Here is a 15,809-nt window from a genome sequence, read left to right as displayed (position 1 = left end):
ACGGCATTTCAAAGTTCCCCCACCGGGACAAAGCAAGTTACACAAGAAATCAAGGTGAACAAAATCTGTTAGAGCAGACTAAGCTATCAAAGCTAACACCAGTTTTACAGCAGTCAAACCTACACCCCACAAAATGGCAAGCTGTCTGAACAAAGGATCAGCCGCGCCTTCCCCTAGGAAGTCCTTTGGTTTTAAATGGAGGCCTCAACAATGATTGGTGGAGCCGGCAATTGGTGATCCAATCACGGTAGGCCCCAAGGTGTGTCACAAGAAAAACATCCACTTCCAGGTGCAGTCAATTTGATCAGGCCTCTGAAAAAAAAAATAATAAACACAAACACAGAAAAGGCCACTGGCCGTAACACTTGCAAATGCTGTTTCTAACATTTAAACCAACTGGGTGTAAGCAATTAAGTGAAAATCATAAATTTCCTTTTTTCCTTGAAGTTTAGAAGTCCATCTGGAAAACTTTATTTTGATTTAGTCTGAAGAATCGGATTCTCCTCTAGCTACGGCATCAGCTGTCAGAGGTCTTACTGGAATAACTGAAGTGAGTGATGGAAAATGTATTTTATGGTCCAGTGGGTTTTGTGAGGGCAGGAAACAATTGTCCAAAGTCAGATGTTAATACCAGAGAGTTGGACAATAATGTTACCAGAACTCCCACTCGCGTGAACTGTAGTTTCCCTGATGGCAATTCTTCACCTTGACAGTGAATTGCTTTAGAATTTAATGGTTTCCATATTTCTGTTTTCAAACATGACCACTTCTACCGGTGTTGCAGATAATGGACTCATCATGTTTTTCCACAAGAATGTTTTCGATCAGCTAAATGCAAATATTTTAAATCATTGTCTTTAGACGTGGATTGTTTTAAATGTTGGAATACCCCTCATTGTTTACTGAAAATCTCTGACTGAATTGTATGCATGCTTAGGCAAGAGATGCTGCAGTAGCCTTTGGCTCTACTTAACAAAACTTGAAATCAGAAATCCCAGGATAAGAGATAAAGCGAGGCTCAACGTCAGGAGTTTATCCTGGCTTTATTCGTTCCAAATACTCCAAGTAGGCTTCACAGGTGTGGCTACTTCCTGCCAGGTGTAAGTAATCAAAATAAACACAGATCTGCAGTTTTCCTCAAGAGACCACAATATTCATGGATTCAGCACACAGGAGCTGAAAGAAGACTGAAAGAAATATTTCCCAAACCACTTATCTTAACTGAAGATTACATAATCTGAGGAGTTACTTGCCATTTTTCTCAAATGAACAACTACTAATTCGAAAATGAATAGCCAAAATGGTAACAAGTGTGGATCTCACAGTTTATTGATATATATTACATTTCTTGCTTATAATTTAGTCCCTCCATGGTGCAAAGGTTTAAGTATTTGCCTTTTACTTGGGCTACTGGGAATTGAATCCCAAGCACTGTACTGAACCAAATATAGGGTGACCCTGATTATCAGACCACCCCCTCTTTCCAGGACCAGTTTTTATGAACAAAACAAAAAGACCAAAAAGAAAAAAAGACTGATAACCTAAAATCTGAGTTTTGTTTAAAGAAATTTTAAATAAATCCTCTGTTCAAAGAAAATATTTTATTCTTAAAGCTACAGTGTGTAATAATTACAGGGATATAAAGTCAGAAATTTAATATATTATACATAACTATGTTATTTATCATCACCTATGAGCTCAGCCTTTTAACCATAATATTTGCGTTGCCTTAGAATTCGTTATTTATAATTACATAGGAGCGGGTCTCGCAGCCATGGAGGCAGACATCTTTACGCTACGGCAAGCGCAGAGGCAACAAACTAGCGATTGCGAGATCACCCATTACGCTCGAAAATAACTACGGCAAGTTGAGAGAGATGAACTGAGACGGTACTGAACAGTAGATGGCAGTATTATGCCTGAGAAGCGTTTAGTCTGCCTGAAACCAAAGAAGAAGAAGAAGCAGGTATACTGCGCCTCAGTAACAAGAAAGGTGAACAAGGCGGCAGGTGTGAGTGACTTTGCAAACTGTTTGGCACTGTGTGGCCAAACATCAGACGAATGGAGGATCATGCCTACTCTGTATCACAACGAAAAGCGGCGGACACCGAACCCCCGTCATCTAAGAAGCAGAAACACGACGAGAATAAACGCAAGCGTGACAAGAAACGACAAAAAACACGGATCAACATTGGCACGGCATTTACACGATGGAAGTCACTGATGGAGGAAAAAGGTTTTCAAAGTGACGCTCAAGTTGCCAGTTTTCTCTTGGACAGGTAATTAATCCTACACACACAATTGTCTAATATCACTGCAGTTTTTGGAGTACAGAATGCTCAGACCTGTCTAAAACAATAACATGCTGCGTGATGATGCTGTTACTCTCCAGTATACTTATTCAGCAACGTCCCTGACGTTTCACAGGTAATGATTCAGTAATTTTCTGTAAAATAATTTTCTGGATATATACCTCGGTTACTTCTCTCCGGCTCCTTTGGAGATCTTCAAGCCTTTCCTCCTCTGCTCTAGTCACCCCGCTGGCTCCCCTCTCTCGCCTGGCCCTAGCTGCACGCCCACCCCGGCCTCTCTGCCCTCTTCCTTTCCCTCTTCCTTGCCTTGTAACCCCCGTGCCACAAACAAGACTTGGACTCTGTAAACGGGGAATATATATTCTTCCAGCGAACACAATCTCGCTGTTAAACTAATGACTACAATTACTTCGTCTGTTTATATCACCATGCAAAGCAGCTCACCAAAACGTCACAACGATGTAGAAAAAATAACGGGTATATTTATTATCTAAAGTCTACATGAAATCTATACCCTACACGGACTAATGAAATACTATCTGTAAAATTATCTATGTAAACAAACCTCATCACTTGGGAAGGTAGGTGATTCCGACGTCGTGGAAGACATTTTGTCCCGTAACGGTCGCCGTACTGTTGGGTGGGAGAAGCGGTGGGGGGGAGATGTTCATGTTGCTGCAGTCTGCAGTCTGGACTTTAGATGTCGCTGAAAATTACACACTGTAGCTTTAAGTGCTAAGAATTTCATTGAAATAAGATTTGTGCAATTACTGTAAACTAAAAGAGATCTTTAACTGAAATCTTGCAACACTTAAACTCAAATGGTTTTTGAACTTTGCTCACATAACTTTTTAAAAACCTGCATGAGGCTTTTCCTCACAGGCCTCCTGTTCCTCACTGTTACTCCTACTCTAAACCTGCAGCTCTGAAATTTTTTGATAATCTTTTCTTTTGCTTTTTCCATGTTGTTTTTGAAAGTGCCATCTTCTGACATTTTTATGTGTAACTCCATGTTTCTTTGCTGCCTGACTGTTGTTTGATGCCTCCATTTAGGTTGACCACCGTTATTTTCAAAGTGGCCTCATAAATCTGCCTCAAATGTCTGCTAACTTGTCTGACTTTTGATCCACTCCGTTCTGGGCAGCGACTCTCCATTTGTAGCATCCTTGTCTCTCTTCTTCAGTCTGTTCTCTGTAGTGATAGAAAGGTGACCCCAGAGGTCACTGGCTTTACAAAAAATTGGGGCCCTCTGTTGTTGCTTTCATGTAGTGACCCCAGACAACTGCCAGGATGGTTAGACATTTGGTTAGACGTTTTAAACGTAAGAAAAAAACAAAAAAATACGATACTGCATGAAATAAATCAAATGTGAAAAATTAAATTAGTCTCCTCATTAAACAACAGTGTGATTTTTTTATTCTGTTTTTTCCAGAATGATGTCCTTCCAATAACATCAGGGAATCATCGCTCAGCAATTAAAAGAGTAGACCACCTCTTCCAAATTTGTTGATGATTTGTCACCTATTTTATGTTAGGTGCAATATTGCACAGCAAGGCCCATTTATTTACCTAGCACCACTAGCACATAGATTATTCAAAGTGCTTTACATGAAATAGACAATAGCATACAAGAAAAATAAAAGAAGAATAAAAGCAAATAAAGATAAAAAACATTATAAAATCAGTTAGTAAAAGAAAGATAGAAAAAAGCAGATAATCTCTGCCCTATGCAGCTGTTTAATGGTCACTCTGTGTGCAATTCTGAATTGGAACCCAGCAGTCTGCACAGGTATCGGATGTTATCCCCAGAAAAGAGGTAACACTCAAGCAGGCAGTTATTAAGAAAAAAATCTAATATGGGCATTTTTTTTTATCCTCCTCACTAGTCTGTTAAACAAATTTCTGTCAAACAACAACTGCTTTAAATTAGGCTGGTCAGATATCTGGGCCACAGTAGTTGGCAGTATATATCTCTTAACATGGCCTGGCTGTTATTCTGGTTAGGAGCCGACTAGTTTATGATAATAAATTTTCTTGAATGCCTAGATTCTTCTGTGTTAAAGACAACATTTGCAGAGCACTCTAACCGAAAGCTAAAAACAAGCCAAAAACACAGATATTTAAAACCAGAAATGAGATTATTCACAGAAAATGTCTCAATGTCAAAAACTGAGTGTGCTTCATAGAGGTTAAAGCAGGATTACATGTTAGAGTTGTTGGCACACAGATTACAGTATGTGAAAGAAGCCAGGCTATATGCTCACCTGACCGCAGAGTGAAATATGCCAGAGTTTTATGACTGAAGCTCTGAGCACAGTTCAGAGTTTATTTGTTTTGATTTTTTTGAACATCAGTGGAATGAGCAGCAGCTGGAGGAGCTGTCAACACCTGTACACACACTCTACTAATTATACAAGGTGTGTATATATATATATAACTATATATATATATATATATAGTTTCTGCACAAGCTAAGCCAACATATATTTTTTATTAATTATATTGTTTATTATAAATATATAAATCAGTTGATTGTTTTCTTATTGATAACATGCTTGGGTTGGAAAGGTTCAGCCAGTAAATCTGTTTGTTAAATTAGGCTTGCTCCTCGCTTGCTTACATTTTTTTTTTTTTTACTTTTTACCTTCTTATTTCTTAGCCAAAGTGATAGAAAGTTTAACAAAACTATTTTAATTCAAGGATTTTGTTTTTGGACTACTTTTTAAACATTTGTAAACATTTGATGCTATTTTCAGCACACGTTGGAAAAGGACACTTCAGTGCAGAGGAGTAAGGCAAGTGTCTTAAGAGAATGGCTGTCTTGGAAATGAAGACGTAAAGTCAATTTGGAAGTAGATGTTGTTCATGGAACTTATACGACCATGCCAATGCCGACCCTGCCAGAGAATATGGGGATTGGCTAAAAAAAACTATTTTTGGCCCTAAGAGGGACTGACCTCGAAGAAAAGGGCCTGATTCTAGACAAGAGGTTATGACAACATTCAGCTCTCTCTGAAACAGCCTCATAAAAAGTCAGCTGCTACGCCAAGACTATTAATAGTACCTGATGATGCTTTGAATGAGATTAAACCAAAAGCAAAATAGATAGTGAATGCTGGCTGTGCCATGCTTTCTGAAATCTTAAAGAGGATCACAAGGACCACAAAATTAAACCCAACCTTGAAGAAGCACAGAATCATGTTGCTAAGAGGAAGTCAGAAATATTAAAGGATGACTTGATTAGTCTACTTAACACTGCAGAACAGATCCATTTTAAAGTTTTAATTAGTGGCCCTGTTGCAACATCTTCAGTAAGACATGAAGTCACAGAGTTTCTTACGTCAATAATTGGATCAAACAAGCCTGCTCTGCAAGACGGATTGACCTTATTGACAACTTTAATACCTTCTGGGAAAAGAGAAACCTCTACAAGACAGATGGATTTCATCTGAATAGATCAGGTGTAGAACTTTTGGCTTCCACCATTTTCTATTTCCTGAATAAAGTTCATGATGTGAAAGGAAACCAGATAAGGAATCTCCCTGATGATAAACGCGACTCTGCTGAGGCCTTTTCATGTTGGAACTGCAACCAGAACAGAATGAACATAATAATAAAGACAGCCCAAATGGTTGATGAGGTGATGGGCAAATACATGTCACATAAATCAGTGCTTTGGAGCGTAGTGCCCACTCCTAAAGCACCAACAAACAGGTGTGTAACCCAAAAATTTTTTAGAAAAAAGTTTTAGTAAAGCAACCTGCATATCAATGCCAACTCCAGTGCGACTACAGTCTCCAGTTAAAGTAAACTCAGTTAAAATGCCAGAGCCATGGCTTGAACCGGCACCCCTTCACCAGCAAGAGAAGAGGTGCAGGTTCATTTTGATTATATGAACAGCAATAAAGTATACTGTCTTAGGAAAACTAAAAAGTAGCGCTTGTGTGATTGACTTTTCTTTAGCAAGGGCCATGCCTCAAGGCTATGGGTTTAAAGGTTTGTTGAAGTGAGGAGTTAAGGGGCTGAAGAACTGGAAGTGGGGATGAGATCATCTGAGCAGACAGGACTGAAAGATTGGGATAAAAGGAATCAGCATAGGGGTGGAGTCTTCTTGATTTGGCCTTTCCTAGCCTGCGTAAGACCTCCCAGGATGCTACATGAAAAAAGAAGACATGAGGATAAAGAGGTAGGGAGGAGAACATTGTAATGAGAGGGGTGAGGATAATGTGTTGAAGGGAAGGAAAAGGGGTGGGAATGATGTGTTGAAGGAGAGCAATAGGGATAAGGAATGAAAATTTTTAAGGGTAAGGCAGGGGGTGGGCTTGATTACAGTCTATTAGAATTTAATAAACTGTGAAGATTGGGTGAGCTAGGTTTAAGTAGATGGTTGGGTAAAATGCGGTTGTGGTGTCCCCAAACTAAGTTAACATATTATCTTCAAAATATTACATAACAACTGCCAAAAAACAAATGGGAAAAAGTAGGAAAGTTAATTACGCTGGACATGAGTATCACCCATCTTGAGTGCAGAAGTCAGGTTTAGGCTTGTTGCCCCAAGTTTCCTACTCGGAAATCTGACTTTTGGGAGTGTTTGAGTTTTCCTCCTTGAAAATAAGGAATTCTGAACCATTTCTCTCTCCATGCATCATGTGTCACTCCTAAACTGTAGGTACTGAGTGAAAACCCTGTAATGTAACCAAATTTATTTGGAAGGGTATTGATTAAATCTGGTGGTGGTATAAAGGTGTAGGGGAAGGTTAATTGGCTAATTTCTGTACTAGATGAGCAATTTCAACACCAAAGCCTACCAGATTATTGTTGTTATCTATGTCCATCCCTTCAGGACAACAGTGTACCTAACCCCTGATAGGTAGTTAGGGCATTATAATGCATTATGTCAAAAATCTTGTATAATCTCCAACTGGATTCTTAAACTGTTGTCAATGCCTTCCACAGTCGACAGCTAGAAGGTTACATACAACTATTATTTTGGCTGTCAGTCTCTAGAATATTAAACCCATCATGTTTTGGACCACATTATTTTCCTCTCCAAATAGCAGCAGGGCACTGGATGAATGAACAATAACTGGCTACTGAAGCCTCTGAGACTGAAAGAACTGTTCCATTACACTCAGCATGCTCTCATTTACCTTGAAGTATTTGGCAGTACTTTATGACTACGTATAATAGGTTGCAGCAATAAGTTAAATCACTTCTAAACATCCTGCTGTCAAGAGGCATTAGGTATCAACACCAAGGGCAAACATTTAGCAGTTTGTAGTCAGGATGCCAGGTGCAAAACAGGTAATGTTTGTCATGCAGAAACCATATTTAATGTATCCCTGCCTAAAAATACCTATTTTTAGATACTACAGTTTTTCTTCAGTTCTCTTTTTGAATTGATATTTGGTCCCAACATAAAGCCTGTTTTTATTTATGCAGAAATTTGAATTCACTCTAGGGTTGGAAAAGCAAAGCCTCCATTGTTTACATAGGGTTAATGACATAACATTTGAAAGGTTATATTTTAATGGGTCAAGTACTATATCTTAGTTGTTGAAGAATCATATTGTCATCTACACGTATCAACCCAGAATCTGCGTCCATCTTTGAAATGAGTCCTTGGTAATGAAGGAAACATCTGAAATTTATATTTTGTCAGCATGACTGATATGCTGGAAAAAGAATAGGAAAAATGGATCAATATGTGCTATAAAGTAAAAACATATAAACTAAAGAATTGTTTGTTTCCATCAAGGGTCTCAGTATTTGAACCAAGACCAATACTGTGATTAACTGGCAGACAACCAGGAAGCTCAAAGATTTCCAACCAATGAAATCAAAACCGGATTTGAGTTTTACTCTCATTCAAACAATCCAACAAGATATTTTTTTTTCTCTCAAACTGTCCTCAAAGACAAATAAGGTTTTATTTATACTCTTGTAGTGGAAATAATAGAGATTTAGAAGAAATGTATTGTTTCTAGTTTACTTTGTTTTAACAGCTTTGATGTTTCTGAAATTGAACTTGCATAGGAATGAAATACAACAATAAGACAAAAAATTGGGTTTCACTAAAACTCTTCTTATTAAGAAAATGGTACATTTCTAAAACTTAGAGTTAAAATAGACAACTAACTTGATCAAAAAAGAAGTTATAATAATAATACATTTTTAAGTTTCCCTTTTCTCTTCACTCATTGTCAGGTCGTGGTGGATTATTGGATTGCATGTAATACAGCAGAAAAAAATCTGACTGTTATTTATTAAAAACGTTGAATCTGGACATTTTGGGGGTAATGCATTTTATACCTGTTACAGGCGTAACACCGGGGCAGTTCAGAAAACACCCGGCCCTAAAGCACCAGAGGCTTAGGTCTGATTGCTTATGAATCAGAAATGGAAGCAAGTCATCAAACCAACAATGTCATCTTGTTTCCTAAAAGTTAAGGATTATTTACAGAATTAAACATTAACTGCCATGACTTATAAATCCTCTGCCACTGTTGTGGTATCGAAGGATGTTATCAGTTTTCACACACACCAATCATCTCGTTATGACGAGAAAACAACGTTCTAATGAAAAAATTATCATATTGTTATCACGAAAAAACAGCTTCGTGGTCTTTAGTTAAAGAGAAAATTCACTAGTTTTCTCGAGAAAACCATTGTGAAAAAAATTGGAGGGACACGACCGCTCTCGGCTTCTGTAAAGGAGCAAAACCTAAAGATATGCTGCTACACTTTGTAATCTGTGTATAAAGTTCCTTGAAAGTGAGGAAAAATAAAGCTGAATTTGAAGCCTGCATTTTTGTATATTTATGAAAAGCTCACATAATTCTGTGTTTTCAGCATGAAATTGTAGTTATGTTTGATTTAAAAATAAAATTCACACCATAACATTTACATAATGCTTATTTTTTATCAGATTGTAACATTTACTTTATTAACTTAATTGTTTTAGTTGATCTTTTCAAATTGGAGTCCCTCACTTATTAAAATTCTATGCAGAATTAACAGGAAGAAAAAATAGGATAAAGCAAAATGGATTTGGTCGCATACGGAAGCTGCATACAGGCACAGAGCTCAGTCAAACTTTGATCTCAATGTTTTAGCAATATTTACTGTGTAGAAAATGCAGCAGATGGACTGACTTCATTCAGCAGGGTACTAAAATGTATAGGCCTGTCTTTATTTTGAACTTATCAGGGTCCTTTGTGTCTTTTTATCTGCTCATCCGCAGCTTTTCATAAAGTACTGCTAGTAAAACAAAATCTAGATCTACGGTAGCTTAAAAGTTTTCATTATTTTTGACTTCTAAACTTGGGAAACATTTATTTACTATCTGATTTGAAAGTAAAGCTGATGCTTTAGCCACAATATTATTTTTTTTTCTGAAACTCTGGGTTAGGTTTGTGGTTTTTGGAATTACTGGCTTGTTCCTCAATGAGTGGCCTCCCAGCCCATGTTGATATGGTGTGCATACCACAGTATAAAATTACGTTTCTAATTTCTAACAGCTTCATTCAGCATTTTCAAAAGGTCTATTGCTTTTGCTTGAAGGTTGAATTTTACATCTTGGTTTAAAACACATTCCTGTATTAATTTTTGTACATAACTGCATTAAAAGCAGAATGTGACATTGAAGTGATGTCAGAATCCTCTGCAGCAGTTCATCCATTTCCCTAAAATAGGTTTTAAATGAACCTTTTAGAAGCCTCATGGATTTCTCTAAACTGTTAAAAAGCCATTTAATGTAATGGTATATAAGGAATGTAATTAAAAGTTATCTATCTCTCAACAAATGGAGATAATCTTGGTTATCAAAACTGACTTAAAAAAAGGACAGGTTTAGACTTATATCCTGTCAAACAATTTGGAAGAAAGGTTTTTATACAGTTTATGTCTTTGGCTGTCCCTAAAGCGCCTGCAGGGCCTTTAAAAACTTGCTTGAGCTCAAATCCATCAAAAATTGAAATCACAGTTTTAAATATATCTTTACCCAATACATGTGTTCAGTACAGTGCTTGGGATTCAATTCCCAGTAGCCCAAGTAAAAGGCAAATACTTAAACCTTTGCACCATGGAGGGACTAAATTATAAGCAAGAAATGTAATATATATCAATAAACTGTGAGATCCACACTTGTTACCATTTTGGCTATTCATTTCGAATTATTGTACATGTGTATGATTTTAAATGGCTGTAAATTAAATGTATATAGAGAAAGACAATTCCTAGGCAGCAACATTCAGCACAGGGAGAAAACACAGAATTTCTATTCAAAAGTTCTCTTGTTTTTACTTTAATTTCTGTTCTATTTGCAGATATTTTTCCTTTTGTTCCTCAGTTCTGATGTCACCTGGGGCAGCTCAGTCTTCATTCTCACAACCGTCAGCTAAAAAGCAAGGACAATCTGGTATTTCAGTGACTCACAATGCTGAGCCTTAGGATAGGATCCCTTTAATCTCTCACCACATACTGGCTGAAACACTTTGCACTCTGTAAATATCTAATCTGTTTTGGTGTGTTTTTTTTTTTTTTTTTCAAAGCAGTTTTGACCTACTGCTTTGTCTCACTCACCACATAGACTGGTTTCAGTGTTTTGTTCCTTAAAATTAGAGATTTGCAATTTTTCTCTCTAAGGTTGTTTTAGGAGAAAGTATCTTGGAATAACCAATCTTTCCAATGCCCTAAAATTTCTATAGATTGATATTCATATCTCTGAGTGTTTGAAATATGAAACCATTTATATTTAGTCTGCACATAAGTAGGAGTAAATATATTTATATATTTTTGGACTCAAACTTTTTCATTTGCGATAGCTATTGTGTATGATCCCTTTTCTAAAGCCCCTGTCACACTTTGACGATTTGGCCAGCATATGCCTGATGTACAAAAAAATCTAGCAAAAACGCTGGCATACATTGGATAAATTATGGGTTAGTTTTGTATAAGTTATGAGCACTCTAAAACACAGTGGCACATGTCGACATACAGGAAGTACATTGAGCATGCTCAAAATTTATTGACGTATGCCAGCGTACGCTCATACGTGGGGCATAAGTTACAGGTTATCTGATTGTTGACGTTAAGTGTAAGTTACTAAGTTGTGGTGTCCAGCTAATCCAAAACATATGAGTAACTTGTGCATAACTTATGCATAACTTGTCAAGAACTTATCTCCAATGCATATCAAAGTATTTGAGATGTTCCAGATGACAGCTGAACATGTTTCTAATGTACAGCTACTGTATTTTGTTCAGTTCACACATTTTAAAATGAACTAGTTCAGTTCATAGTTCATAATTCAGAATTTTGAACTAAGTTCACAGTTCCAAAAAATGAACTAGTTCATAGTTCATAGTTCTTTTTTTTTCATGTATTGCTCAATTACACCATAGCCTACTGTAGAACCACAGACAGCAATTATTTTATCAGTTGTAACACTGAAACTGTGCGTCAGATTTCATCTTCATATCCAGTTTTGAATCCTTATCCAACCAGGGTTTACATTAGCATTGAGGGGACAGCATTTCCCCATTGTTGTTTTAAGGCTTTGTTGCTGGCCATTCACTTCACACTAGTAGCAGCTGCAGCTTTCACCCCTACAGTATATTCTCAAAAACATCAGGAAAAATGTGCTGCTTGAATGGTCTTTTTTTATGAGGAATTATTAAAAGAAAAACAGGAAAGTAGTCTTTAAGGTGCAAATGTTTTTTTAATTCTTACTATTTTTTTCCATTTGAAATTCCATTTCAGTACATACTAAAAAGGAATCCTGGAAAATTATACCAGGCAGGTTTAAGCACAGATTTTTTTTACTGAAAGCCGGCGGGCAAAGTTTGCAGAGAAATGTAAGATTGTTGCCATCATCCTCACCGACCACCTGGTCATAAACCTGTTTTAAGTGATCATACTGCTGCTTTGTCGCATCCACGGTCGCCTCCACGCTGCTGTGGCTTCCACGCTGCATTTTGTTTTGATGACGCACGCGGCTGTAGGCTACGACACTGGTAGCTGGTGTTGCCAGATTGGGTGTTTTCCCCGCTACATATTAAGGCCTGTTTACGGTGTGATTTAGCCGGGGTTTCGCCTGGAGGGCTCTATAGAAATCTGGCAACCTATTGAATGGAGCTGAACTGAGAGAGCGTGCCGTTCACAGACACCAGAATGAACGAGTTCACAATAACGTTCACCAGGCAGTAATGCAGTACGTTCAGTTCACGTTCGCCCAAAATATGAAAGAGTTCATGAACTTTCGTTCAATGAACGCGTTCAGGCAAAACACTGCCCACGGTCACAACCAACAAACTTCCTAGCAGACATGACACTTAATCGCCTGCAACTGCAAACCTTATTTCTCTTTCTTTCTTTCTTTCTTTCTTTTTTTTTTTTAGCAGGCAGTAAACATGATAATGAAAAATGACAATCTCCCGGAAATCAGTTTTTGGAACTTGGGATGTCTGGGCTTGTGACATTTCATGGGCATTACGCTGCTGTGCGTCATGTATAAGTTAGTCTGTCGCTGGACATATTCTCTGGACTCTTTATGAATACTCAATGTATATGCAGAAAATTGAAAAAATACATAGAAAGTTCAGCATACTGTATGCCAGCATTTTAGAAGATTGTGGGATGTCAGGCATACTCTGTCTAAATTGTCAAGGTGTGACAATGGCTTAAGCAGGCTCTTAGCAAAGAAAACTGTTTTATCCTTGTTAAATCTGTAAAAGTTCGGCCCCACACCAGGGTTTGACTGACAGAAAATAGAAGAAGACAGAACTTTCAATATTTTTTTGGGTCTTTGTATTCCTGCTTCTCAAGGTAAATGCTACTTAAAGGTAATGGAATTCAGTGGCATTCGCACTAATTAACACAACATAACTAATTTCTTTAAGAGAGAAAACAGGCAACTTTGAGATCCTTGACCCTAATTTCAAAGGTAAAGCCCAATAATTTGTTCTGTTTTCATCCAGTTTAGTATGACTTGAAGATACAAACTGATCTGGGTTGGATGGTAAATGTGCTTACAGAGCACATCATCTAGTTCTAGAACCACAAATCTCTGTAGACTACATTCAGTCATTTACCAATTTATACAGACTTGGCACTGATGGTGCCAAGCTTAACTGTAGCCAAAGTGGCCGTGGGGAATGTTGAAAGAAATGGCTGCCTTACATCGGTGCCAGCCGTCTGTCTGACCACCAACAAATGTGGCCCACTGCAGGACTCTTGAAGGCTGACCACTACTCAAACTATTAGCCACTGAAGCTAAAAACTACATAAGATAGCTGCTAATTAAGCTAAAAGCTACTACAAAAAAAATAAAAAATTACAGAAGAGAAGGCTGTAGTTGTAAGGCAGTAATCCTTTTCAAATCTGTTCTTTTCAGGAGCGTGACACTTACTTTTTAGTTCCACTACTTTGAAGCAAATCCTGTAAACTCAGTGACTTGATGCAAACAGCTGGGTTTCCTTAGATAGTAAAATTCAAACCATTCAGTCTGCATAATTCAAATAAATTGTCTCTGTAAAGTGCCTCGAGATAAAATGCATTGTGGGTTCAGGCTTTATAAATAGACTGAGTGCAGTCATTTTGAATAAAAGTCTAACAGGAATTGGTAGAGTAGTCTTCCTTCTAGTCTTCCTTTCCTACTCCTGTTGGTGATCTTAATGTTGACCCCATAAAATATGAACAAACGGGATCAAAAAGAGGCTCCAATTGGATTATTTTGGATGTAGCCAAAGACATGCAACTAAGACATGCATGTACATTTAAAGAGCAAAGTAACAAAAAAGCTCTGTGAGACCACCCTTCTTCCTTGAGCTGTGATTTTTTAACAGCCCAATACTTGAATCAATGCTCCCCTCCAAGAAATCACTTGCAACTCCATTATGCTGTTTTGGCCAGTCTAAAACTATGTGTGAAACCAGATTGTGCCAACTGAAGTTGTGAATTTTCTAGATGTAACCATTCATCGACCAATCCACGGACCAAACCAGCAGGATGACTGCATCTGTCAGATAGTTACTGCATGTCTCCTATTCCGTCAATACTTGGCTGACTTCTAGGTGGCAACATATTTGGTAGGTGGAGGGATAATTATGTAAAAACCTCTTTTTTGTGGCACTATATAGCATTTTCAAAGTAGTTAGACATGAACCGGACAGCAAGAGAAAGGGGGAGAAGTGCAGCATTTCTTTTTTGCAAAGGAAATAGAGAAAGTGGACAATCTTTCTGGAAGTGTAGCTGGTTTACTCATTAAGGCTTGCCCTTTGAGAACCGTTCCTCAAATGCAACAACAAGCCAGCACTCACTGGAATGTCACTTGCCAGTGGTAGTAGTAAGTGAAAACTGATGCCATCTCTTGAACAGCCTTGCTCATCGACCCTGATGACTGCTATCTGTCTGAGCTGTCAGAGACAAGGTTCAAGCACATCCTTATCTCTCCTCTACTCTGCCACTTTGGCTCCTGCAGCAGGACTAGAGGTTGTTACTGCATTACAGGCAGATTCCATTTGGTACCATTGTAAAATCTAAGACAAACATTAGCTGGTGATGGCCTGCTAAGATGCAAAGATTCGAAGTGTCTAATTAAAAATTCCTCAGACAAAGTTATTGACAATCTTTAAAATCTAGCTTTTTTTCTTTTAAAAAAGAAAAGAGCTTTTTCTTTAATCCATACCTAAGGCAATTGTAGTCTTTTTTTAGTAATGGGAATTATGATTTAAGATTTAAAAAGAGCTTCATCTCATCAGATAGGTGAGTTGAGCCAATAGTTAACCTTTAAACCAGCTGCCATGACAAGAGCAAGAAAGGAAACAAGCAACAATCTTGTATTGTGTGCCTGTGCTTCAGTCATCGGGAGGAAAAATGTTTCTATGAATAGCACTAAAGTCATGGGGGGAAAAATAACAGGACACCATGATTCAGAAGCTTGTAAGGAGATTTTAGCAGTAATAGCTGGAAGTAGTTATTTTCTGTAAGACTTAATTCGTCTTTAACAGCACTGTGGAAGAATTTATGCCCATTTCTCTTTACCACATCGCTTAAGTTCATTGAGGTTTTTATGACAGTCGCTTATGTACAACATTTTCCCTGTACATTCACACTGAGGTTTGGACTTTTTTTCTTCCTTTCAAACTGTTAGAGGTTTTGTGTTGATGCTTATGGTCTGGGCCAGCGAAGGGTCCATTATACTTTAGTATACTATATACATTATACTATAGTTTTTTGTTTACTCAATAACTGTAGATCCAAATCATAACATGCACTATCCTCTATAGTTTGTGTGAAATACTTATGCCATGTTTTGCCAAGCATGATGTTTCACATCATGGCAGATCCTCGGTTCCTCAGTTCCATCTGACCAAATGGCATTCTCTTTGATGTCTTGGGAAGCATTCTGATGAAAGCCTTTTGTTGAATGCCATATTTTCCTGAGGGAAAAACTTGGTATTTTCTTAATCCTTCCAACATAACTTAACAAGCCAG

Source organism: Cyprinodon tularosa, unplaced genomic scaffold (genome assembly GCF_016077235.1).
Source record: "Cyprinodon tularosa strain WSP-4 unplaced genomic scaffold, ASM1607723v1 ctg294, whole genome shotgun sequence".
NCBI classification, from domain to species: domain Eukaryota; kingdom Metazoa; phylum Chordata; class Actinopteri; order Cyprinodontiformes; family Cyprinodontidae; genus Cyprinodon; species Cyprinodon tularosa.
The sequence above is the reverse complement of the archived record's forward strand: the minus strand, read 5'-3'. Positions refer to the sequence as shown.